The sequence below is a fragment of the Esox lucius genome, chromosome 22, assembly GCF_011004845.1.
Source record: "Esox lucius isolate fEsoLuc1 chromosome 22, fEsoLuc1.pri, whole genome shotgun sequence".
Classification (NCBI taxonomy): Eukaryota; Metazoa; Chordata; class Actinopteri; order Esociformes; family Esocidae; genus Esox; species Esox lucius.
This window is the reverse complement of record NC_047590.1, coordinates 19,774,530-19,802,249: the sequence shown is the minus strand read 5'-3', so window position 1 is coordinate 19,802,249 and position 27,720 is coordinate 19,774,530.

Genomic DNA, 27,720 nt, shown 5'->3' with positions numbered 1-27,720 from the left:
TGATGTAGAAAAACAAGGCACATAAGCAGGCACACAAAAGTTATGTTTTGAATTCAGTTTGATCTGCAGGGGGCGATATTGCTCTCGTCTACTAATTCACTGCACCATAATCCCACACTCTGCTTGAGCTGTGATAAACAGTTGATGGACATAAGCATTCAGGTATACATTATTCCAAAATGTAAAAGGACATAGTGCTGGGCCTCTGAGTATCAGTGCACCTGGGCATAAATTCCACAAATATCAGAAACTATTTTTGGGGTGATGTAACGTCATCCCTTCACAAGGAACTACTTACAGTTTTTTTCAATTGTTCACACGCAATTTTGAAAACCGGGTTCTTCTTTTCAAAATATAATCACAACTATCCAAACACCACACTCAATTTGCATAATTCCTAGATTGTTTGCAAAATGACACACTTCATTCAAACATATACACATTTGTGAAAATGCTATTAGTTTTCATTTAACCAACACAGTCCTCAATGATCAGACACTATTGCAGCCAGTTTCACACTGCTGTGATAAATAAAAAACACATTTGTAAAAAAACTAATTTTAGGAAATAGCATGTGCTAGATTTTTGGCCAGACATTGTTATGTAAGGGATAATTTAGATGACAAAAAAAATTGGAGAATGTACACAAATAGGCCTACTATAACCTTACCAAGCACTGCACAACACTGATGCTGCAGACTGAATATTTCAAGTATTTATTTCAATACTTACAGTATTTCTACAGTATGTCTTACCATAATCAGTTACAGTAATCAACCAACAATAAAATCAATGAAACAAATAAAATCTGTAGACAAAAATTACTGTATGAAGTACATACACTTTGACTCTGAAGAAAAACTACTGTAAAAGCAACAAGAACACTGTAACTACTCATCATCTCTCTGTCTGGCTGGATCAGGCCATAAGATTTCATCCACATCACAGGCTTCATTGTCTTCACTGGCAAGGCCCCGTTGGAAGAATCGCCTCGTGTGACGAATCCACCCCTGCACAGAAGCTGCTTCGACATGACCACAGGCCTGCTCCATTGCCTGAATGAGGGGCAAACAGTCACAGGGCCGCAGGTCGTATACCTTCCACCGCCATGCTGAAAAAAACTCTTCTATTGGATTCAGGAAGGAGGAGTATGGGGGAAGGTATAAGACTTCAAATTCAGGGTGCTCATGGAACCAATTCTGGACCAGAGCAGCCCGATGGAATGAGACATTGTCCCAAACGACAATGTACCGCATCCGGTCCACTTGGTTTAATGCTGTGACAATCTCGTGCAATCTGTCAAGAAATGCAAGTATCAGATTTGCATTATAGGGTCACAGATTTGCATGGTGGGGGAGGACCCCATTTTGTGTATTAGCAGCGCAAAGGGTGATGTTACCCCCTCGCTGCCCTGGCACATTGGTGGTTGCCCTGTGTCCAATTACATTTCTCCCTCTTCTTGTTTTCACAAGGTGAAATCCAGCCTCATCCACATATATACATTCATGTTGAATTTCTGCAGCATCCATTTGCAAGACTCTCTGAAACACAGTAAAAGACAATAGGATGCTATTCAATATCTATTGCACAGGATTTTTTGTGCCAGAACATTATGAGCAGTGCACAATACCACACCATAGTAAGATGAAAAATACATACCTCCACATACTCCTTGCGCAGATGTTTCACTCTCTCTGAATTTCTGTCAAATGGTACCCGATACAGTTGCTTTATGTATATTAGATTTTTCTTAAGGATTCGACCTAATGTTGATAGAGAGACTGTTGGATGTTATTGAAAATATGGTCATCATTGAGGATATTGGCTTGGATTTCTCGCAGCCTGATACAATTATTGGTCAAAACCATGTTCACAATGGCGCCCTCTTGTGCACAAGTGAACATAGGGCCCCTTCCACCTTGGTGTCCTCAACCCTCAATCCTATGTAAAAAAAAATATATAAAAAAATACACATGTAGCCTACTGTCATATGTCACAGTAAACAATATTGATGATAAGTACAGCAAGCTTCAGTTTCAATGTACTGTGTGGTTAGCTTACCTGTTTCCTCGATGAAATATCCGAATTACTGACGCAACAGTATTTCTGCTGAGATTTGGTTGAACTCTTTGTCCAGCTTCCATCAGTGTCAGTCCATGATTGATAACATGGTCAATAAGTGTTGCACGGTTTTCTTGAGTCAAATTTGGTCCTCGTCTTCTTTGTTCAGGTTCTATCAACTCTTCAAGTCCTTCTCTACCTCTTCCTCTACCTAGGCCTCTTCCTCTATCTCCTTCTTCTCCTCCTCCTCTACCTGGGCCTCCTCCTCTACCTCCTTCTCCTCCTCTTCCTCTACCTAGGCCTCCTCTACCTCCTTCGCCTCCTATTCCTCTACCTAGACCTCTTCCTCTACCTCCTTCTCCTCCTCTTCCTCTACCTAGGCCTCTTCCTCTACCTCCTTCTCCTCCTCTTCCTCTACCTAGGCCTCTTCCTCTACCTCCTTCTCCTCCTCTTCCTCTACCTGGGCCTCCTCCTCTACCTCCTTCTCCTCCTCTTCCTCTACCTAGGCCTCTTCCTCTACCTCCTTCTCCTCCTCTTCCTCTACCTGGGCCTCCTCCTCTACCTCCTTCTCCTCCTCTTCCTCTACCTAGGCCTCTTCCTCTACCTCCTTCTCCTCCTCTTCCTCTACCTAGGCCTCTTCCTCTAACTCCTTCTTCTCCTCTTCCTCTACCTAGGCCTCTGCCTCTACCTCCTTCCTCTCCTCCTCTTCCTCTACCTGGGCCTCTTCCTCTACCTCCTTCTCCTCCTCTTCCTCTACCTGGGCCTCCTCCTCTACCTCATCCTCCTCCTCTACCTCCTTCTCCTCCTCTTCCTCTACCTAGGCCTCCTCCTCTACCTCCTTCTCCTCCTCTTCCTCTACCTAGGCCTCTTCTTCTATCTCCTTCTTCTCCTCTTCCTCTACCTGGGCCTCCTCCTCTACCTCCTTCTCCTCCACTTCTTCTACCTAGGCCTCATCCTCTGTCTCCTTCTTCTCCTCTTCCTCTACCTCCTTCATCTCCTCTTTGAGCTCCCTTTCTCATTCTCACTCTTCTTCTTCTAGCTCCTTCCATTTTTGTTGAAGACAGGTGAACTCACAATAGGGTTAGTATATTGCGGAAAGGAAAGACTGTTAGTGTAAAAACATATTATTTAATAACAATGACAGCATAGATTGAGTGGATCAAGGAAACACTTTAGTGATACAGTAAAAATGGTTTAGGTTTCACAAAAATAAATTACAAACACAACCTCTATCTGTACCGGAAGCAGACACAAATTGAAGAAAATCAAAATAACCATATGTCAAGAATTTCTTTAAAAAAATGTCATGGGCCTCCTGAAAATGTAACATTGAATAATGTAGCATTATTTAAATATGTTACGTTAAAGAGAGAAAGGGTTGTGTACTGGTTGTGACCAGTAACCAATTAAACAATCACAAATATATTCTTAGTCGTTTCATGATATCCTGCTAAGGCAGATAATTTGAAATGACCAAATAGGCAGTTTTTAGTTAAAGAAAAAACCTTCCTATGACTACACCCAAGCAAAGAAATGCATTTTGTGTGTCCTGGGCTGGTGAAGCAGTGGTGCTGCATGGATCTACTGAGCATGAATACATTGACCATAATAGACTATTCATGAAGTACTCCAATTCAAATAAATTCTTTCTCCAATACCATTTAGAAAATGTTGAGCATTTTTCCGCTTTGAATGGTGGAAGTTTAACATTGAATGCACTAACTGTAAATCAGTCTGGATCAGATTATCCACTGAATGACAAATACTGGCCGCAAAATAACAAACCGTAAATATAACAAATAAAAATCCTGTTTTTAAACTTGAGTCTTTCAGCAAAGCACTTGATTTTTGTACTTGTGAAATAGCTGGAAAGTTACTTCCCTAACCTGTTACATTCACACATCCATATACACACACACACACACACTCATAACTAGATGCGCACACACATAGATGAATATGACTCCCTTGGGGCCTAGAACCAGGAGGACAAAGAAAAACAGGATTTCATTTTCTGTGTGGTGAAGGAAAACTAAAACAGAAGGTGCTTGACAGCTTCCTTCACTCAAACCCGACGGGAGTGTTTTTCGCTAGATAGTTATCGGCTTTATTTATTCAGGTTGATGGTTCATCCTCATTTAAATGATAAGGGATGTGTTGCTATGCTGGCTTGATCCTTTTTCTATGTGCCAGTCAGGATTTAAGGTCACGCTCTATGGGACACAAACAATATTGATATATTAGGATTCATGAACGTCGGGCACGTGCATATTTGTTACCACTCGAGGGAGGAATGCTCTTTAGCTCTCATCTCAAAGCAAGATACGTTTCCAGGTGTCTGTCTGCTGTCCGTCTGCCCAGTAGACATCCATGGTGAATTACCGCCTGTGCACGTACATTACACACTCTGTATAGACAGACATGCATGCACACACAAACTCCCAAACGCACACAGACACTTGCACATGCCTGCACTCACACACGCGCGTGCATGCATATTCACAAGTGCGAACGAAGGAACATTTCCATCCACCAAAGGAAAAATAATGGCAGACTTTATTGCCCAATAGCTGAAACCATATAAAACAGCATTAAATATAACAAATGGTGCTTTTGGTAGCAGTTATTCTCATAGCGGTTGCGGGCAGGGTGCTAGGTTTGTTTTGGGACAGACCTCTGTTTTGTCAGTGAGAAAACCATCTGTTCCACGGTAAGTCATATCCGTGTTAACTTCCCTGGTGCAACCTGTTCCCCTGGGGCGTCCGTTTATCTGTCTCAGCGCTGGCTTCGAGATGAGCCAAAGGCATCAACTTAGCACCGACCTGTTGGCACAGCTGACGGAGAATCATAGGAAAATCTTCCTTTTCTGTCTTCTGCAGAGGTGTGTGGAACTTTTGAAATGAATGTGCATTTGGAATAAACACAATTGGTAAGATACATTTTTTTGCTTCATTAGATAGTAAAGTGGTAAAAGATTTCCAAGAAAGTGTGGTTTGGACTCAAACCCATGGTACAGCAGCCTAAACTGCTGGCCCACTCTAGGCCACACACATAAATGAAATATGACCCCCCCCCCCAGGATCTGAACATATATGTCGTGCAACATCAAGAAAACCAACCAGGAATGTACGAAGCCCAAAGAAAACTATCAAGACTGTAGGCTTTACAGCTGAGGTAAGTTATATGCTGATGAAGATGCTATGTCTAAAACACAAGATTCATGCATGGGTTAGAGAGAGACAGCATCTTCTGTCGAGCGATCTCTTTCGACGATCTCCATCATGGCCCATAATGAACCCTTTTAATTAACATCCCAGGCAACGAAGAAAAAGAAAGGGGTTGACAATGGAGGAAGATAATTGAATTAGCCTCCTCAGAAACAGACTTGCAGGAAACAATTACAGATCTCTTATCCTAACTAAATGGGCTTCATTGAGCTAGAGCCCTTCTTTCTCAGCTTCCCGCTAATATGTGATTACATGCTACCGCTAACCTCTTTCAAAGAAACACAAAGGTATTGGAAGTGTGTCAGTGATTGTGGCTGATGCTGTCTAAAAAAATACAGATTTTAAATCTGTATTTTTGAGGCATTTCCCAGAGATAGTGCTGCATAAAGACATTTCGTCAAATCTGTCTTCATTGTGTTATAATTCCATTTATTAATAACTGTAGATTGTAATCGTTTTTTTTTTTTTTATCTTGGAGGTAATTGAGATTATTCTCTTTAGCTGTATAGGTCTAGTGAGCCATGTCTTGGTCTCCATATAATAATGTCTTGACTGTCAGTTTCCACATAAATGTGTTTTTGAGTCCGTGCAAGTGTATGTGTGTGAAACCACGTGCGTGTGTATGCTAGGAAGAGGACCTGCCTGCACAAGGACCTTTAACCCTTTCCTGCTAAGGTCACTGTCCCTCCCAGTGGAAGGAAGAGGGCTGACTGCCCTTAGGAACCACACCTCAACCCCCATCTTGGTCCCCAATAACATCCCTGGAGGGGAGCTGCAAGAATTCCTGTGATCTTTTTCGTTTTGCACCCCCAGGGTCCATTAAAGATTTGTTTTTCTGTCCAGACCTCTGTGAAAATGTACCAGTGTTATTTCATTGTTGTTTGGTATGAATCCCTACGACCACATTCAACACATCACTGCACCATTTTACAGCAAGGTCCAGACCAAATTCAACCCTCTGGGCTACAATAAAACCTGCATAACAGTGAGCTACATGAAACAGTTTTTAATATTATAAGCATAAAAATGCAATATACTAATTTACTTAAAACTTTTTTCTCACTTGCCACTTTACTAAATATTCTGTGTGGACTTTTTCAGTTCTTCTTAAAAAGGAACGATATGAAGATTTTATGTTCTATAGCTTGTTGGTGCTAAAAGGTCCAACACAGATGTTTTTATCTCAATTCAATGTTTTTGGATGACAGCTAAGTTCTATTGTTCTGTGATTATTTCAGTTAAAGGGTTCAAGAACAAACGAATGTAGCTACTTATCAAAAATATTTTTTTAAGCAAGACAATTGTTGGATTTTCAATTAGTGGTCTGGGTGGGGGGAGGGGACAACTGAAATGTAGTTATTATTGACAGTAATTGAAAAGAAAATCTTAATCAAACTAAGAAACTAATTATGTATAGATAATTTACCTCCCGATGTCACCAGGCAGGTCAAAACTTCATCCAACCAAAACAAGCAAAAATGTCAAATGTTCTATTCACACAGATTCTGTATCTCTCACAGAAGATTGCAGCTCATTCCTTTGTTTGCTAGTCCGTGACCTGCTGACACCTCTGTGAAACTGCTGTATGAATATAAAACAGGGAAATCTGCAATGGACCTTTAAGCATATTACAGTTCAGAGCGGAAATGTGTTAAAACTAGACAATAACCCAAATGTAAGGTTTCCCTTCCAGCAGTGGCCATCTTTCTTACAGTACCAGCGGCAGTGATTTCATGAAATGTGGTGCTCATCATGAACTGTTGCTCACCAGCCCTGGAAGATAAATAGACGTGATTAAAAAGACAATAAAAGCAATACTGGGAGCCTTTATTACAGTAATATGTGACGTTACACTTTAATAGGGTGCAGAGCCTGGCGGCTGTTTGTGTGTGTGTGTGTGTGTATGTGTCGGCTGGGTATTTGACTAGTAGGATAGGGCTCACCCCAGAGAGAGGGCTTAAGGGGGTAATAAAATTGAGCTTTGGCAGGCCACATGGCAGAAAATTCTCCAGAGTCTCTACCCAAGAGGTTTAGTGGAATGAGACAAAATAGAGAATTTAGATAAGAATGTGTGTGTTGGAAGTGGTGGATGTGGGTGGGTGTGAGTATGTGTGGGTATGAGTGTGTGCATGTGTGTGTATGAGCTACAGCTTTTCACACATCCAGTCCAACAGAACGTTTATTAATGGATGTTAAGTGTGTTCTTGTGCAACGTTTACTGTAGATGTCTAGCTAATAGCTGTACAGCACCAATAATGAAAACAATGACTCCAATCATTCCATGGCTGGTTCGTTTCTTTAGGAAACAATAACAGTATAAAAAGGTCACGTAATACGATAATTCTCTTAAATATATGAGATTCATGGTATAACTGAGCAGATATTTATTGTTGAGCAATGACTGACAAATACAGAGTGGATAAATATTTCTGAAGGAGACAAAAATGTGAACGTCTGTTAGGGGAATTAAACCCGGGTCAAAATATTAAAGGTCGGCGAGATTCCCACAATGTGACGTTCTCCTCCAGCTTGGGTCTGTGACCTAGCAAAGGTGTATGAACGCACCTCATGCTCCAATTCACATGAACACATCCCAGTCATCAGATCACCATCAAATTCATTCTAATCCCCTGTTAACGCACCTGTGTTTAGTTAGTTCCACTATTTAGTTCTCTTCAGTTCACCCTAGCCTTCGTGAGGTACTGTTTGTTTTCGCCAACACTACAGAGCCTGTTATTTCCACCTACAGTTTATTGATCTTGTTTTGTACTAACCAGTCTCTGCCCATTCAGCTTAAACTCCGTTATTAGCCTTGTCCTTACCTGTGCTGTCGCCTCTCCATTCTGTGTTGCCTGTGAATGACCTATTGCTTGCCTTTGGACCACAAATACTGCTTTCTCCTGTAAAGTGTACAAATAAAACTGTTGCACTTTGCGCTTGGATCCATTCCTTCCCTCCCATGTATTCATCACACACCGGCATTTTACTGCGCAAGGGGTTATGATTTTGGCTTACTATAACGTAGATGCGTAATTGTTTACATGTGCAGAGTGTCGGTACAGGCTTCTCGACATTAGATCATTTTGTCACGCATTAACATCACGCCAAGTTTGAATATTTAGCTAGACACCATTAAGCACTGTGTTAAATAGTTGCAATATAACCGGAAACAGTTTTATTTTAGGTTCATTATGGTGTAGCTACAGTAGGTTGTAGCCAGCAAAGTTTTTATCAATCCTGATGAAGCAGCTAGCAATGTTTTTATCTATCCTGAACAAATCCTAATGCATAATTAGTTTTGGCCATGTCAAGGCTCAAACGCTGGTCCCCCTGCTTGGAAGTCCCTAACTCTAACCACTACGTTATTTAACACGGGGTAATCAGTCAGGCACCCTCTCACTCACTCAGTAAGAGACATTTGCTCTTCATGGCCGGCTCCGCTTACGCGTTCCGGCAAAAAACAATATCAACTTCAGCAAACTTTTGCCACAGCTAAAATCTATGGAAGTAATCAGGATGTGTGAGCATGTTCTCTTTTTTGTGGCCAATGGAGATTTATCAAAAAACCTACACCTCTCTGACTCATAGTTTGACCGTTATCACTGAGTGCAATTCTCTCACTGGAGAGAAGGGAGTTAGAGTAATGTGGAGTTAGAGTAATTTCACACAACTTCTCCCACAGCAGTGTTAATTTTATGTGCTAGACACAGCTTTATGGAATAACACAGATCTACAACAAAATAAACCATTCCAACAGCAAATATACACTCACCTAAAGGATTATTAGGAACACCATACTAATACTGTGTTTGACCCCCTTTTGCCTTCAGAACTGCCTTAATTCTATGTGGCATTGATTCAACAAGGTGCTGAAAGCATTCTTTAGAAATGTTGGCCCATTTTGATAGGATAGCATCTTGCAGTTGATGGAGATTTGTGGGATGCACATCCAGGGCACGAACCTCCCGCTCCACCACATCCCAAAGATGCTCTATTGGGTTGAGATCTGGTGACTGTGGGGGCCATTTCAGTACAGTGAACTCATTGTCATGTTCAAGAAAACAATTTGAAATGATTCAAGCTTTGTGACATGGTGCATTATCCTGCTGGAAGTAACCATCAGAGGATGGGTACATGGTGGTCATAAAGGGATGGACATGGTCAGAAACAATGCTCAGGTAGGCCGTGGCATTTAAACGATCCCCAATTGGCACTAAGGGGCCTAAAGTGTGCCAAGAAAACATCCCCCACACCATTACACCACCACCAGCAGTCTGCACAGTGGTAACAAGGCATGATGGATCCATGTTCTCATTCTGTTTATGCCAAATTCTGACTCTACCATCTGAATGTCTCAACAGAAATCGAGACTCATCAGACCAGGCAACATTCTTCCAGTCTTCAACTGGCCAATTTTGGTGAACTCTTGCAAATTGTAGCCTCTTTTTCCTATTTGTAGTGGAGATGAGTGGTACCCGGTGGGGTCTTCTGCTGTTGTAGCCCATCCGCCTCAAGGTTGTGCATGTTGTGGCTTCACAAATGCTTTGCTGCATACCTCGGTTGTAACGAGTGGTTATTTCAGTCAAAGTTGCTCTTCTATCAGCTTGAATCAGTTGGCCCATTCTCCTCTGACCTCTAGCATCAACAAGGCATTTTCGCCCACAGGACTGCCGCATACTGGATGTTTTTCCCTTTTTACACCATTCTTTGTAAACCCTAGAAATGGTTGTGCGTGAAAATCCCAGTAACTGAGCAGATTGTGAAATACTCAGACCGGCCCGTCTGGCACCAACAACCATGCCACACTCAAAATTGCTTAAATCACCTGTCTTTCCCATTCTGACATTCAGTTTGGAGTTCAGGAGATTGTCTTGACCAGGACCACACCCCTAAATGCATTGAAGCAACTGCCATGTGATTGGTTGATTAGATAATTGCATTAATGAGAAATTGAACAGGTGTTCCTAATAATCCTTTAGGTGAGTGTATACTGTACATTATTCAGGAAGACCCAGCTGAAGAATATAGATTCAGTCATGGGACATTTTTTGGGTGAAATGATTGCTGGGGCGCCAGAACACAATTACATTGCATCTTGAAAGTATGTGAACCTCAAGTACAATTATATAATTTTTTTGTGTTCACCATGAAATCTTTCTTTAATCAGAACTCTCTTTTATTTCACACAACAGAATTATAGCTAACAATTATGTTTGTTTAGAAGAAATCATGTATGCAGTCGAAAAACTAAATTGAAATTAGTGCAAAAATAAGTGAACCCTGAATTTCATTGGTTTAATCAAGTAGGTAAGTAGAATCATGTGGCTAAATAATTGGGTATCAAAGGAAGAATCTTAAGGAAAGAGTTTGGGAAGGGACTGATGAATACAGACAAGAAACCTGTTCAGTTTTGTGTTGCCCATGTAGGTGTACTTAAAACACAACCTACTGAATTACTACAGAATATCTCAGAAGACACCAGGAAGAGGGTAGAGAGAGAACATCTGTCTGGGGAAGGAAATACAACCATCTCAAAAAGATTTGTGCTCCGTCAGTCCATTGTTATGCACATCATTTATAAATGAAGAGCATTTAAAATGTCTGCAAAATCAGGTTATTGTGTATGCTTCAACAATAAGAAGAACAAAGAATTTATATGGTATTCATGGTAGAGCCGAACACTGCCTACCACCAAACAAGCCTTCTCAACTGTCAAGCATGGTGATGGGAATGTCAAGATCTGGGGCTGCTTTCCCTCCTTTGTCCCTGTTTGACTGCACATCATTAAGGGAGCCATAAGGTTGGGGGACAACCAGTATCAGAACATCAGGAAATCAGCCAAGGAGCTAAAGCTAGGCTGAAAATGGGTCTTCCAACCAGACAATTTATTTGGAATTTCTTTTTATGTTAATGGGTTTAGATTTTATGTAATCTAAACCCCTTTGTAATGTTGAATACAAAAAGAATGTCCATTCCTCTATGGTTCACAAACCTTCTAGTACCACTGTATAATCATTTGGACACAGCAAATTAACCAAAACTACGTTGATAAAATATGTAGTATTCTAAAATAAAATAAATGACAATGGCATATAGTGGATATAAAAAGTCTAAACACCCCTGTTAAAATGCCAGGTTTTTGTGATGTTAAAGAATGAGACAAAGTGGCTGTGTTCAGAATTAATCAATCACATTCAAACTAATGTTAAATAAAGTCATTACACACCTGCCATCATTTAAAGTGACTTTGATTAATCACAAATAAGTTCAGCTGTTCTAGTAGGATTTTCCTCACATTTTCTTAGTTGCATCTCAGATCAAAAGCCATGGTCTGCTGAAAGATATCAGTCAGGAGAAGGGTACTAAATAATTTCCAAAGCATTAGATATACCATGGAACACAGTGAAGAGAGTCATCATCAAGTGGAGAAAATATAGCACAACAGAGACATTACCAAGAACTGGACGTCCCTGCAAAATTATGAAAAGACGAGAAGAAAACTGGTCAGGGAGGCTTCCAAAAGGCCTACAGCAACATTAAAGGAACTGCTGGTATTTATGGCAAGTACTGGCTGTGTGCTACATGTGACAAAAATCTCCCGTATTCTTCATATGAATGGGCTATGGGGTAGGGTGCCAAGACGGAATCCTTTTCTTACAAAGAAAAATTTCCAAGCCTGGCTGAAGTTTGCAAAAACAAACATCAAGTCCCCCAAAAGCACGTGGGAAAATGTGTTATGGTCTGATGAAACCGAAGTTGAACTTTCTGGCCATAATTCCAAAAGGTATGCTTGGCGCAAAAACAACACTGCACATCACCCAAAGAACACCATACCCACAGTGAACCCTTTGGTGCTGTTTTTCTTCAGCTGGAACTGAGGCCTTAGTCAGGGTAGAGGGAATTATGAACAGTTCCAAATACAAGGCAATTTTGGCACAAAATCTTCAGGCTTCTGTTAGAAATCTGAGGATGAAGAGGAAGTTAACCTTTCAGCACGACAATGATCCAAAGCACACATCCAAATCCACAAAAGCATGGCTTCACCAAAAGAAGATTAACGTTTTGGAATGGCCCAGCCAAAGCCCAGACCTCATACCAATTAAACATCTGTGGGGTGATCTGAAGAGGGCTGTGCACAGGAGATGTCCTAGCAATCTGACAGATTTGGAGCGCTTTTGCAAAGAAGAGTGGGCAAATATTGCCACATCAAGATGTGCCATGCCAATAGACCCTTACCCAAAAAGACTGAGTGCTGTAATAAAATCAAAAGGTGCTTTAACAGGGGTGTGTAGACTTTTTATATCCACTGTAGCTACGTTATTTTTACTTTTTTAAAGACTTATTCTGTATATAAAAAAAAAATTCTGACTTGTGGCCTGATCGATTTGTCTGAAACAGCAGCATAAAGTGACTGATGGAGCAATTGATATCAGCAAGCAGTCTAATTTATTTTCAGTTCTAGCATTTAATTTGTATGGTATTCTTCTTATCGTTACCCCAAAAAAGTTTAAATGCAGAGACCATTGGGGGATTTTGAGGTGACAAGTTTGAGGTGAAATGTGTAGCCCCATCTCAGCTATTCACCATAGACAGCAATCAAACTAGTAAAGCTATTTTAGACAGATAGGGTAATTCACCTATGACAAACAATGTGAATGCAGCCGTAGGCACAGCTGTCTTACCAAATCAATAATTGAAAACTAAATGCTGAAAGTAATGTATATTCATGCCAACAGAAATACTGAATAGTCATTTGGATGAATGAATAATAAAGAACAGATCAACACAGAACAAGACAATTGATCAAAATATCCCACTGATAAATGTCAATCTATAGTATATTTATAGTGTAGATGAACAGTAAACAAACACTGTACCCAATAGTATGAAGACCCAAATAACCACATAATGGTCTAGTACAGTGAGATACAGTCACGAACAGCTGTACAAAAAAGAATATGCCAATATTAACATGAAAAATATTGTCAGTGTTCAGTAACATTACAAAATAGTTCAATACACTTTGTGGATAAAATTAAACTCAGAATTAACTAAGCAATGGCAGTGCATTGAACCAGTTGCTATTAAATGAACAGGTTGGATTGAAAACCTGTGGCTGGGATAGGATTCTAGGCAAACCTGGGCTCCTGTGCTCCAAGATTATTAGGAGCAGTTGGAGGTTGGGGGTGCTGTGGAGCCATTACCCAGGCTGTGCTTGTGGAAGAGGGGGTAGAGATCACACGCAGAACTAACTGGAGCTCGGCAGCATTATCACTGGTGGGCTTGGCTGAGTCCATCGGCTGTGGTGGTTTATGGTGCCGCAGCTGCTCGTTGCTCCCCACTCCTTTGAATGGGCACTTTTTAGTGAAGCCAATTCCTGATATCCATTACCGAGGAAGCAAATTAGCCAGTTCGAGCTAGCTAATTGGCTAAGGCTAATTGCTAACAAGTTTGTTGTTGTTTTCTTACAGTTAAGAAGTTCTAGCTAAGTAGTTAGTTAGACTAAACTATTTTTTCGGTGGCACATAAGACAGTTTGAGTGAAGCAGCGTTTACACTTTACCTCACCCTTATAAATCCTAAATCTAAATATTACAGGTGTATAATGTAGCCTAACACTGATGAGCAGCATTTTTTGCTCCCCTACACCCCCAGACACACACACACACACACACACACAATCTCCTGCGATACTTCGATTGTGCTGACAGATTTTCCAGTCTAGACTTCCTGGTTGAGCAAGCAGCCTGATATACCCAGAACGGCATAGGATATGTGCTTCAGAAGACACATAGTATGTTGCCCTGGTTGTGGGTGGAAAAGAATGAGGGGAATCCAGATACCAAGGAGATGGGTTTGTTCAGTTCACAAACTATTCCAGGGAAATAGGCACCTACCAGCGTGGATTAACATAATGAGGAATAGTCCCAGAAGAGAGTGAGTATAGAAAGGGGGTGAATACATCTTGTGGGGTCCTATGTCTACTGTTTGACGTCAGCAGATGTATTCTCCAGCAATAGTAATCATTTACCTTTTTCCTCAGTGATCGACTCCGATGGAACAATGATCAATAGGGAAACAGTGAGCCTGACTCATCCGGGGTACGTGATAGGAGTGGGAGCAGAAGGCTGTCCCTCAGTATCACTCGAGTACCGCTCCAGTGTGGAAGACTAAATGTGCCATATCGTTCAATAAATATCAGAGAAACACACGTTTATGTTTGCATTGTGTGTGTGCTTTGCCAATGCAAGGCAGACTGTTTACATTATGACTGTAGACCGGGTGTCCCCCGCAGGGCTGTTAAGAAAAGCTTGGTGGCTCGTTGCAGATATACGATGACAAAGGTGATAAATAGAAGGTGCTGTTTATATTGGATGGAGCAATATCTGGGCATGAGGAGATTGCAAGTGAATGAAGGATTCAGATGTTGATGACGTGGCAGGCATTTCAGAAGACACGTAATATTAGACACTGGTCAATTGTATACCCCTGGAAGGTCACTCTGACAAAATTATAACAATCAGGGAGCAGTTTCAGTTAACTACCTTGCTTAGGGAAGAAATACTCTGGATTCAAGCTACAAACCTTTTAGTTACAGGGAAGATGCTCTAAGCTCTACACTACCTACAGTCTCCAAATTAAATAACGTTGCATAAGTTAATTCACCCACATCAGTATATGCAGAGTATACTACTCATTCTGCAATGTTCAATTACTGTCGATCAAAATAGCACTGTTTCATCTGAAAATTCTTACAGACTGATCTACAAAAAATATTGAGTAGGTATTCCTGAAGCAAGGTGATTTGCAGCTGTTTTGATACTCACTAACACAGCCATGGTTTCCTTTGGTTGAGCTTATGGCTAATGGATCACGGCTAATGGCATCTACCTAAACACAAGGCATGTGCTAATGTCTGCAATTCAATTTGGTGGCTTGCTATACAAATCACCCCATTTTGCCAACACTGTTGATGACTCCACTTCGTCATTGGAAAAAAAAAAGTATTGGACAGCTGGGACAATTTTGTTGCCAGTGACCTTGGCATGAATCCGCAAGAATTTGCCATCTGTGAATAAGCAGCCTCGTCTGACTACCAAATTGGAAAGAGACCATAGAGTTTCAACTCAATAACAGCTAAATTAAGTGAATCATACTACTGTTATTGCTCAAGTTTCTGTTCACAGATGTCTAACTGTTATTGTTTTGTGGGGACACATATTGACAGGTAGATTGGGGTGAAAGTTGTAGTTTGTGTGTGCGTGTGTGTGCACGTGTGTGTGCTGTGTTTGTTTGTGTCTGCGTGCACGTGCATACCCACGGATGTGTGCGCGTTCTTGAGTTAGCCATTTTCCCTGACAGGCTATGTGGCCCTGAGGGCAGCAACACATCATCAAACTTAATGGGCTGTGTCCTTTGCTATGGAAGGAAAGAGGCCTGTCACATGTCTAGCACCCAGAACGTTCTTATTGCCCCCAGATTGAGCCTGACATACAATATATTTCGCTACATGCCATTAGTATGCAAACCACCATACACACACAGTCATACAATGGTCCTGGTGATGACAGTGCTGAGCTTGAAACACCAGACAGCATGCTCCTCATCAGGCTTCAATCAAGGATGCCCGGGATCAAGGCTTGACAAACATGAATGTTTTTCTCTGTTGGACCTAACCAAGCTCGGATGGGAATGTTAGGAACATCTTAATGCTACATGTTGGAATACACTTCTGTAGGAAATGATTTGGTGAATGTGTGTCCTTGCATTTGAAGGTGAACAGATTACCAAATAAATGACCCCCACGGCCAATTAATTACATTCACAAATAAAAAATATAACATATTTCTGCAGCAGCTCTGCACGTCTTGCTTTATGGTCGCATCTTATCAATAGTTCTTGAGATGTTAAATACATCTGCCGGCGCAGTGGGATTTGACAATCTGCCTCAGCACAAAAGCAATAAAGAAAACCTGGAGCCATTAAGAATATATTAAAAGAACTAGCAAGAATGCAGATTGTAGAGAACAATGAGTACATCTGAAGTCAATTGAGGGCAGGTTTATTGTCATTTAAAATAGACAGTTGCCTTTGGGTTTTTTGTAGCATCAAATACTGGCATGTGAAGTGTGCTAAGCAACTCCCATGGCTGCACAGAGGCACTAGCTGAGACTCCTGAGTGACAACATTTCACTTCATTAAAATAGAATACAACTTTGAATTCAATTAAAAAAACAATACTGTCTAAATTGTTTGGCAACAAACTCTATTCTGTAGCTTGTTTCATTTCAGCCTGAATAAAGGGCTATATTCAGTTGGTGGGAACCATAGAACTGTTTAAAATTGAAGTATATGCACTAGTCTAATGGCAAAATAGAAATTTACTTTTCACATTAAAATGTTTCAAATGTTTGATATGATAAACAAATGATAAACAAAACTACAGCCAAAGAAAATAAAAGTCCATTAGCCTGTTATGCCTTTGTGGTTCTTGTTGAAAGCCCTGCTCTTCAGAGAAAACGGCATTGTTGTCCTCTGTCTGTAGCCATCTGCAGGGAAACATAGTCAAATTACACAATCAAATTGTGCACACTCCAGTTAATAGAAGATAACCATTACTGATTACCAAATGGGACACCTCAAACCAAACTCACCTCCCCTGTGTTTGGCCACAGGTGGAGTCACAGCAGCCCCATGACTACACCATCGTCTACACCTCAGACATAAAGTCACATGAAGCAAAGTGCTGACAAATATAAAAACATCCAGTTCATGAAAAGAATACAAAAAAGGAAAATAAATGTCAATATGTTTCAATAAATTTCAATATTCTGGCCATGTGTAGGATTAACTTAATCCCCATAGACAAAGCAGTTGGACTCTGTAAAAAACGAGCAAGCCTTGTTTTCTGAGTCAAAGATCTTGACATTTCCACCTGTTTTTCAAGTGTGCCCTGGCCAATAAATCCATATTGGTAGAAGAAAATGCAAGACACAAATGACATACAGCTCCGGAAAAAATTAAGAGACCACTGTACCTTTTTCTTTTCTTTCCAAAAAGATTGAAAAGGAAGGTTTTGAGTGAGGAACAGAGTTTTCAATTTGCAGTGGTCTCTTAATTTGAAACCATCTGTTCCTCACTCAAAACCTTCCTTTTCAACTTTTTTGGAAATGAAAGAAAAAGTGCAGTGGTCTCTTATTTTTTTCCGGAGCTGTATATACACTGCAATAAGAGCTAAGACAGTGCAACTGATGGGAAAATAAGTCTACATTAAAATGTGATATTAATTTCTAACCAGCAGATGTCACTACTGTGCACTGTTTTTTAGGTTTTGAGTAATGAACAGTTTTAGACAGTCTTTGAAGATTTCAGAAATGTTTGATTGCCAATCACTTATTATTGCACTGATATTACCTGCATGGCCTGGATAAAAATCACAAAACATCAGCAGACAGCAACACACATTTTTGCTTTCAGAAAAAATACCTTAAGTCTTGAAATTCTGACAATATTAATGGTAAATAAGGACAGAGAGGAAAGATGATCATCTCCTAATTTTTGATTTCATTCTCATCTCTGATTGGTTTGTTATTCAATTAATTCTTGGTACATTTTGGTTACTTTACTTATTTTTGCAGGTGACAATATGGTTGGTTTTCGCAGCCATTAATGTCCTCGACTCACCATTGTCAGGCGGTGCCAACCTCTGTCTGCCTGTTGCCCCCAGATAACTAACCAGTAAAGAATTGTCAGTTTAGTTAATGTACTCATTTATGTTTTAATTTCACTGGCTGACACAGTTGAATGGACGGAATTGCTTAAACCTTTGGGCTGCTTAAACATCTGCCTATGAGGCAGCATAGGCAGTCCCAATTTCAATCTGTTTCATTCCATTTCACATGATTTGGTGCATAATGAACAGGGCCACTATGAGTAAATACATAGAGGCAACAAATACAGTTGCCTTCAGGTGAATGTATTGTCACTTGCAGAGTTCCTGTCACTTCAGTGGAAACAAAAAGCCTCAAGCCTGAAACTGGAGTTCGTCATCCTTAGTTCGCCATAGGAAGTGAGACTCGGAGCCTGTCTGTCTGGCATCAGTCAAACACTTAATGGGACAAAATGAAAGGGTTTATTCTCTTTCACAAAATACAGAAGTGGGGCAAAGGGGAACACACATAATGTGCACACACACACACATACTGTACACATTTCTCAATGAAAGGATGTCTTGGTTCAGAGGTCAGAGTAGCCATAAAGCTGTCCACGCAGACACTGAGACAGCTTCCTTGTTCATGACATGCCTCAGAATGTAAGAACCTTTCAAAGGAAAAAATAATAATCCAAAATGGGAATTCACTTTGAAGGTGTAGTCTGCCAACTTAGTTTCCAGTCAAAGCTACTGCCTTTGCTCTCGCACGCATTTGTAAAATTAATTGTAAGACAAATTGTGACACAATTAAAAATGGAGCTTAGTGGCTTCCACATGGGTAAATAGAAGTCATACGTGCGCTGTGACTTTAAAGCCATGATTTGTACCAACCAGTCTGAAGGAGAAGACCAGGTGTTTCTCTGAGATCATGGAGGCCAAGTGGGATTTTCCGCACACTGTGCTTCAGAAGATCCAATCAACTGACCTTTCCCTCCCAAACCCTGCACTTGACAGGCTGAAACTTCACTGGCATTTGGCCGACTCATGTATAGAAGGGTTGGGGACCGGGCCCTGTAAAGGCTACTTCCAGGATTACAACCTTAAAAGTTTCTCTTCAATCAATCAATCAATCAAATGTATTTATAAAGCCCTTTTTACATCAGCAGCCCTTTTATGTCACAAAGTGCTTTTACAAAACACCCGGCCTTAAACCCCAAGGAGCAAACAACAGTAGTGTTGAATTTCAGTGGCTAGGAAAAACTCCCTAAGAATGCCAACATTTTTAAAGAAACCTAGAGAGGTCCCAGGCTCAGAGGGGTGACCAGTCCTCTTCTGGCTGTGCCAGGTGAAAAAATTAAGGTTACAATAATTATAATTAATAAATACGTGTGGGCTGAGTCTAGAGTCTATTTAAACGTAGTCCAGGTCGGAAGCATGACTAGATGGACAAGGAAAGGGACAACACAGGGGAGGGTTAGGTGTCAGCACAGTGGCAGCTGAAATCGTCAGGCATCGTCTCAATCTGCAACACAACCAGGAGGACTCTGGACAGGGACAGCAACAGGTCCCCCAAGCCAGGGACTCTGCAGATGTGGGCCAGGACCTCATGCCCTCCTAAGTTCAAAACGAGGAGACTGGGAAAATTCAGAAAATGCATTCCTCATATCAACAAGGATTTATAGTGGAGAAGGAGAACATAGTGGGGAAGGAGAACTGACCCTACTCCCCCAGCACAATAATATAGCAGCGTAAGACCTTGGGACTGAGACAGGGGGGTCCGGTGACACTGTGGCCCTATCTGGGGGAGGCCCCAGACAGGGCCCAACAGGCAGGAAATCAATCCTGCCTGTTGGGCCCTGTTTTGGGTGGGTGTTTGCTATCCCATCCCCATAGGTTGCTAATGTGGACTATGGTAACGGTCAATGGTATGTTTGGTGTGATGATGTGATGGCAAAGTCAGAAGGGGCAACAAGAACAACAAAACCAGCTCTCTGTTTCAGAGCTGTGGTTACACTTCCTGGCTCAAGTCGGCTATAATCCGCACCAGAGATGCGAGACCTCTATACATACTTTTCTGCTACATGCCTGTCTTTCACTGAGATTACGTCTGTCTAAATATTGTAAAAGATTTAATAAAAAAAACTCTCAACCCCATTGACCCTTACTACATTTTCTGTTATGTGCTCAATAATAGTATGTTTAAATGCAGAATTGATCTATCCTGGGTCAGATTGTATTTTTGCTTTCTAAAACATTCAGCTGAACAAAACTGCAACCATCTCTGCAACCAACTGAAAACAAAGAAGGGGTTGGGGAACAAAGTCAGCATGGCAGCTATTCTTTAAACACATTGCTCATTGCTTCAAGCCAAATCCTCCAGAAGTTTGGATGTGTGTCAACCCTCTTTCATGGCTTTCTTTCCATCTCCCTAGTCACTGTAGAAAGATAGGACATGAAAGGAGTCTTGGCTATTGAGATGCAGCCACGGTATGACTGGGTTTTTATGCCTTATTTGAGAAAGACATGTCATAAGATCAACGAGAGTGTCTTTCCTTAAAGAGCATTGGGCCAGACCCGAATCCATGCTACAGCAGTACATGGGCACCCGAAGCAGGGGACCAGACCACTGGACACTCCTAGATCACACAGTATGACAGACTTCTGTTTACAATCTTTGCACTGGTCTTTATTTTGAAGGGTAAGTTGCAGCCCTTGCACATTCTTTCAGCAAAATGCATTGATTGATTGATATGAATGAATCATATTTCACATGAGGAAAAATAATTCATCTGAAATTAAAAAGGCACGGCAGAATGACTTGATATTCTGTGAAGGCGGAATATGCTCATAGTAAAAAGGAGAGTTGAGTTTCACATAGGCGAATGTGATTGCCATTTTACTGCCCTCGGCGTGTAGAAGTCACTACGACCTGGGTTGAAATGCGCTCCATCCGCTTTGCTGTCTTAAATGTTCACGTTGGACGATAATGTTTTGATGGCCAAATATAGACTGTGTGTGTGTGTGTGTGTCTGTGTGTGTGATTTATGAGCGTTCCCAGTGTGGCATCAGAGAGGTTGTGTGAACGACAGTGAGCAGGCCTTGTCTGGGGCCTGTAGGAGCTGTCACCAGGCCTGTCAATCACACCTAAGAGGCGGGGAGACTGAGGTAACAGGCGTGCATGCCCACATTCTTTATGGTTGAATTCAGATATGAAAACACACTCTGACCTCTAGCCTGGTTGATCTGCCTATGAAGAAATGAAAACAAACTTGGATGGGTATGAAGAAAGTGGACAAAATGTAGTTTAAACTCTCTGCTAGACATTGCTTCAACACAGTCTCGTTGTGGGGATGGTTATACAAAAACACCATCGCTCCCAAAAAAAAATGTCATGTTTGAGATATGAAAGTTCTTTGAAGAATCTGCAAACCCAACTCCCAGAATTCATAATCCAATACCATTGCAAAGTTAGTGTTGAAGTACCGGAACTACTCTATCATTCCCCTGACGCATATTTTCTCCTAAAGGACTCGCCAGAGAATTGTCCATTGTCAGGAACTAGCTTTTATCTCCCAATCAGCAGACAAACAAAATGCTGTGGAGAGAATCGAGATAATAGGCCTGAGATTACAGTGATCCACAACAATTCCTTATCCCTGTCCTTCAATGCCCTATATGGGGAAATAATATGAAATTAGGATGTAATCTGAGTCTGGGGCCTGATCTGTCAGTCATCTAACCATGGTACCTTAGTGCAGTTCTCCGACTAACTTAGTTAACAGACTCTAATGTGGCCCGTAGGGGGCCCTAATTTGGCCCCTGAGGGCCTCAGAGGAGGCCCTGGCAACCTCTACCCCTCTGTTTCCAATAAGCCTGGCCCATCTGGAGTTGGTGGGGAGCGCAGGAAGCAGGTAGCTGTGACAACACCCCCCTCCCCCCACACACACATGGCCAGCTGCTCCTGTGTTCATTTAACGAGTGAGCGGGATTGGCTGTTGATCAAAAGAGATCACTTGACCAAACGTCTGACTTGGCGCTTGCGAGGATTAAGTCGTGGATATTCAGTTGAGTCTCTGGTCAGGCCTACGCAGCACCTGACAGAGATCCTAAAGGGCACCAAATGTGGATTCCATATGTAATTTAACGGTACGCCTAATCAGATCTAACATGGATACAAAGTAGAATTGGAGCTGTCCTGTTATGAACCAATTACCAAACTGCTGTCTGTTCTGATGATGGACATGGGAAGAAAGCCAGTGGCGATGTTTAACACCAATGCACACACACACACACACAAACTGTGGTAATACACACTTCTAATACAACCTCTACTGATTTGCTGACTTTGCAAAGTCAGAAATGGGGTGATTTGGCCACTGCTCTGCAGTGAACATATGGGTAACGGTTATGTGGCTAATTTAGGATGTGTAGGGGAGATGGATTAGTAATAGCCTTCTGCTTTAGAGGGAGAGAAGTGATTAAGATCAGCATGAATATTGCTTGTTCATGATCATTTTGCAAATGATGGGGAGGCTGGTCGGTATATCGTTGAATTTAGGGGAGATTTTGCCCAGTTCTTTCATAGAGGAACCTCACATATGTAGCCTCGCATATGTAAATATGCCAATCATTAGCATGATTCACAATTTGTATGGTCTGTTCCATAAAACTGTCTCGAGTTATGTTACTTTAGGGGGCAGTTTACCTGAAACGTGGTGAGGAAGGAATAGAGGATGAAAACGTTAGGAGAGACAGGAAGAGGGAGACAGACAGACAAACTAGAAAGCAAACAAGCAGCAGGACAGCAATAAAGAAATATGGAAAATGAGTAAGGAAGATCACAGAAAGAGAAAAGAAATACCCAGGGAGAAAACAAAAGAGACAGAAAAAGAGAGGCAGATCTACGAGATGACGGTCTTCCCAATAGTAGGTTCATGAGATTTCACTTAGCCATGTTTAGTGCACTACGTAAAGAATAGGGAGGCTGGGAATAGTGAGCTTCTTTGGGGTCCACATTTGATCTGGTCTGAACTGTCTATAATGACACTGGACCTATTTGCTTATTTATACTGCAGCAGAATTGGATTTGTGCGTGTGTTTCTATGTATGTTTGTTTGTTTGTGTGCACGTGCGAGTGTGCCCATCTGAACGTGCATGCATGTGGTCTGCGGGGACGTGGAGTGATGCATGTCTTTAATAACTGTGCATTAGCCCAGTGGTGGAACAACCAGACCTTTCCTTCTCTGCTAATCTGCTGGAAATGGAGTTTGATGGGCCGTGAATCTGACAGCCTCGTTGTAGTTCCACGGCTATGTCCAAAATGATACATCGTCCTACCTCAGTGCACTTTATTGTGAATATATGTGAATACCATTTGGCATAGGCCAGTTAATCTAATGATAGGCCAGTGGTTATATAAACCAGCAGACTGGTGTCCTATCTTTTAAGACTGTTATCCACCCGATGATGGACATGTGTCGCTGACCCAAGCAGAGGACAATAGCGCGGTCAATGAACCCTGGCATGGCCTGTAAACTTTCTTGTTTAGATGAGAGCTCTGAGAAAACTGTTGTGAAAAACATACAAAAACATTTTCACAGTGAAGTGGATGTTTTCTCAGCTGTAACCTACAATTTTAAAAATGAAGATAGGATTGTAAGGCTGACAGCCCAGCAGTTAGACAACTGGGCCAGAAGCTGGATGACTAAGTGCCCTTGAGCAAGGCTCTTAACTCAATATTGCTCTTGTAAAGTCGCTGCGGATAAGAGTTTCTGGTAAATGTGAAATTGTGAGTCTGTACATAATCCTGTTTCAGATGGACGGTACCATATAGTATTGACAAATAAGGGTTAAGATATCTCTCATTTCAAAATGAATATATTATATATTATTATTATTATATATATTGTGTAGGAAACACTTCCATAACACTCAACTGAGGTGAAGAACTGTACATACAAATCCCCTACCACCCATAGGAATACGGCACTCTCAGGCTACAATGCCTCTGTTCACCCTCACACACAAGAAAGAATGCATCCTCGGACCGCTCCGATTCATGGCTAATCAAATTACTGTAGGCTTTCGATACATCACTGACAAATTGTTTATTAAACAAAAGGGGTTCGGTTGCTGTATAAACGACACCGATTCAGCGGGGAGCAGGAGGCATTAAACTTGGTTTGTGTGTGTGCGCGTGCGCACTTGACTATTCTTGTGTAAGTGTGTGGGGTTGTGTGTTTTGCGGTAGGTACGTGCGTATTGCCTTTTGTGTGTTTCTGGGGTAGGAGGTTGGAGAAGCGATCTTTAGGGGCTTGCAATTACAACTAAATGACATAATCAGCCAAGATGGATGACTGTCTCTCGTCCGGAGTGTTTGGAACTCAGCTCCTCCAACTCAATCATGTCTGGAGGGAAATGATGGAAGGCCTTATGGTTTTCCTCTGTGTGACTCATCTCCCTTCCCATTTCCACATAAAATAGATTGTTTTGGGGGGGGGTTAACAGATTCTGCTTTCCTATCTGAAAGAGACGTGTAACTGTTGCTAAGCGGTTCATCCGGGTCTTCACCTCTAGGGGGCACTGGTGGACAAAAGGTTAACTACAGTCATTGGTACTCTTGACCTTGGTTTAAGCATAGGGTGAAGTTGTCTCTTTTCTAGAACAGGGACCAATTAACATTTATGCCACTAACGGTTTTAGGGTAGAATAAGGGGCAGAAAAGCTGATCTAAAATCTGTAAAAAATATATAATGTTTTAGATGAACAACAATATTGTGATTCATTAGATTTTTAGAATTATACTTCACTGACGTTATTTCATGCATCCAAATGCTAAAGGACAGAAATTGTATAGCAAAGTAGGGAAAAATGACCCCATAACAAAGGTGCTAAGGTGAACAGTGACTCTGATTAAATGGATGGTCAGTCCATGAATCCATAGTTTTTCCTAAACATTTTTAACTGGTTTCATTTCATTAGCCCCATCTGTCATTTGTATCTAAACAGCTGGGTGGCCTGATTGTTTTTTGAAGCTCAGATTTCCCCACTTAAATTAACACAGCTTCATAAGAATTCAGAATAATGCTATGAGTAGAAGAGTTACGAGATTTTGCCTAAATCTGAAGTGTGCAATAATAAGTCCAACTAGTTATTACGTTCCCAACCACTGCAGAGACATCAAGGAAAACATTAGAAACGAGAGAGCTGTCAAGATCATATTTCAAATGACAAAATAAGCAGCTGAGAGACCTCGCACCAGCTATATCCACTGTTCCGTCAAACAACTCTTTCAGGCGTGGAGTGTTTGAGTTACTTCCGAAGCTGCCTGTGACATCATCACCACCGCTGATACAACGCCACAGCTGCATCTCCTTGGGGAGCCTTATCTTTACCCACAACTCCAATGGTTGGCGAATACACTCTCTGGTTGACGAAGCTGCCACCGCCGCCTCCCTCGCTCTGTGCCACAGTGACTGTCACCCGGGAGACCGAGACAGATGTTTAGGTTATGAAAAACAAACAGATAACAAATCACTTAAAAATAGAAGCATAAATCTGGAAAGTCAAGGCAGAGTTGAAATTGGAGATTATATTAAATGTGATAGCTACACTTTTAGATTTTCTCCCGGAACCGGAATGAGACGCTGACTGAAAGACAGACTTACTTTCCCAGTAGACATGTTTTATTTTGGTTGAAAATTGTGCCTATGCTCCAGGCTAACTCGCATGGGACAGTCTTGGGTGGAAATCATTTTATTTTCACGTTGTCTTGTACAGAATGGCTCCAGCTGTAGTCTGACCCACCCCAGATTGTGTACAGCTGTCAGATCTTATTTTGACTACTTTTGTTGCTGTTGTAAAAATAATTGTGCACTAGAGGATTAGATAAAAAAAAAGGGAAAGCTCATTTCTAACAGTGCATTTGTTTTGATAGGCTACATTAAACTATATTTTGGATACCCTTATTGTAGTGCAGATATATATCTACTTAGGGGGTCTAGTTCATTGCCAACATATCCATGTCTAAGAGCTTTATTAGGAACAATGCATCACAGAGTGCCTGGATGCAGCACTTAGCCGTGGTATATTGGCAATAATGCATGAAACCCCGAGATGCCTTGTTGCTATTAGAAACCAGTTACCAGCACAATTAGAACAGTTAAATGTGATGGGATGTCATACCTGTAGTGTGAGGTGGTTTGGATCCTGAATGCTGATTGGCTTACAGTTACATCACATAATGTGTTACTCCACTATGTCTGTTGGTGCAGCATTCATAAGAGAAATGAAGCATCTTGGGCGCTTGCGTCGGATAAGCGCTGTGTCCAAGCATTCTGCAATATGTCGTGTCTAAGGAAAGCATTTAACCGTGCTATATTGGCCATATATCACAATCCACTGTGCCTTATATCGTACATGTACCACTGCTTTCAAACATTCAGGATTTGAAACACCTGGTTTATAATGAGCAATATAAAAGAATGGTTGTGGAATCACGTGGTCCAGTGGTATAAACCAGTGCACACACACTACTGGAACATGGGGTCAATTCCCTCCTCTGTCTTCACTTCTTACTCCCTTCTGTAATGAAATATGTATTTGGTATGAGAGTTGTTAATGGGTATGCTTGCATTTAAGATTCTGTCACACTGCTAAGACGTTTATTCTGGTTAATGCTTCAAGGGTTTGAAAAAGTGAGAACCCCCCCACATGATTTCATGGAATTCTGTGAAATTATTATGTTAAATCACATGGCTCCTTTAAATTACCTGCTGTACAAGAAAATTCCCTGCAACAAGACAGTGATCGAATTAAGATACCGTATCTGAATAATTACCACTTGCCATACACCTTGCCATATTAACTTGTCCATTTTCCACCACTGTCTGTGATCATAGCAGTGCCAAGTACCCCCACCATACACACACACACACACACACACACACAATATAGAAATCCACCAGTTGCCCTCCTCTGCCACAACAAAGCCATTGAAAAGAACAGTGAAAATGGGACAGAAACAAATGACTTGGAGAAAGCACCCGTGGCAGAAAAATCATTCATTCCTAATGTCAGCAGGAGTCGTGACAATGACAAAGGGGGAAAGGACTCCGATTAGGTAAATATTTTCGGAAAACGCTCCAGGTGACATTTGAAAGATATTTACCTGGTAAAGATCTTGACATTTAACGTTGCCTGTCTAATAATATCATGGCTGGGGAGTGAGTAACAGTGTGTTTTGGAGTGTCTGGAGGTCTGGGGTAGCTGTCATTGGAACATATTGATTGTTCCGACAGAAGAGAAAATCACCAGGTCTGCAGAATATGGTGACTTGTACCTGCAGGGAGACTTTTTTTCAGTGATCCCACAGCAATGACAAAATTGTCAGACTTAATGCCTTTAACTGATTAATGATAAAAATCTTTCATAAGACAGGAACAAATATTTAAAATGTTATGTGACGTCTAGTTTGTCTGTTGACGATGGCAAGGGCATACTGCGCGTCACATCAATCACTGTCTATTTTATACTGTAGTTTATTTAACTTTCTGAGAAATGTTTATGCTTCAGGCTTGTTTGAATCAATACTTTACTGCAATCTGAATGAAAGATGCACAGTTTGCTAAAATGGCTCTGATTGATCACTAGTTTTCACTAAACTTTAATAGATTTTTTTGAAAAGATGTGGGGGGAGAGGACCCCGGATGGTTGGAAAAGATGTGTCATTGTTCCTTCAGTGTGCTACCAGAGGGAATTTGAAAAGGCTTGCAGAAAAACC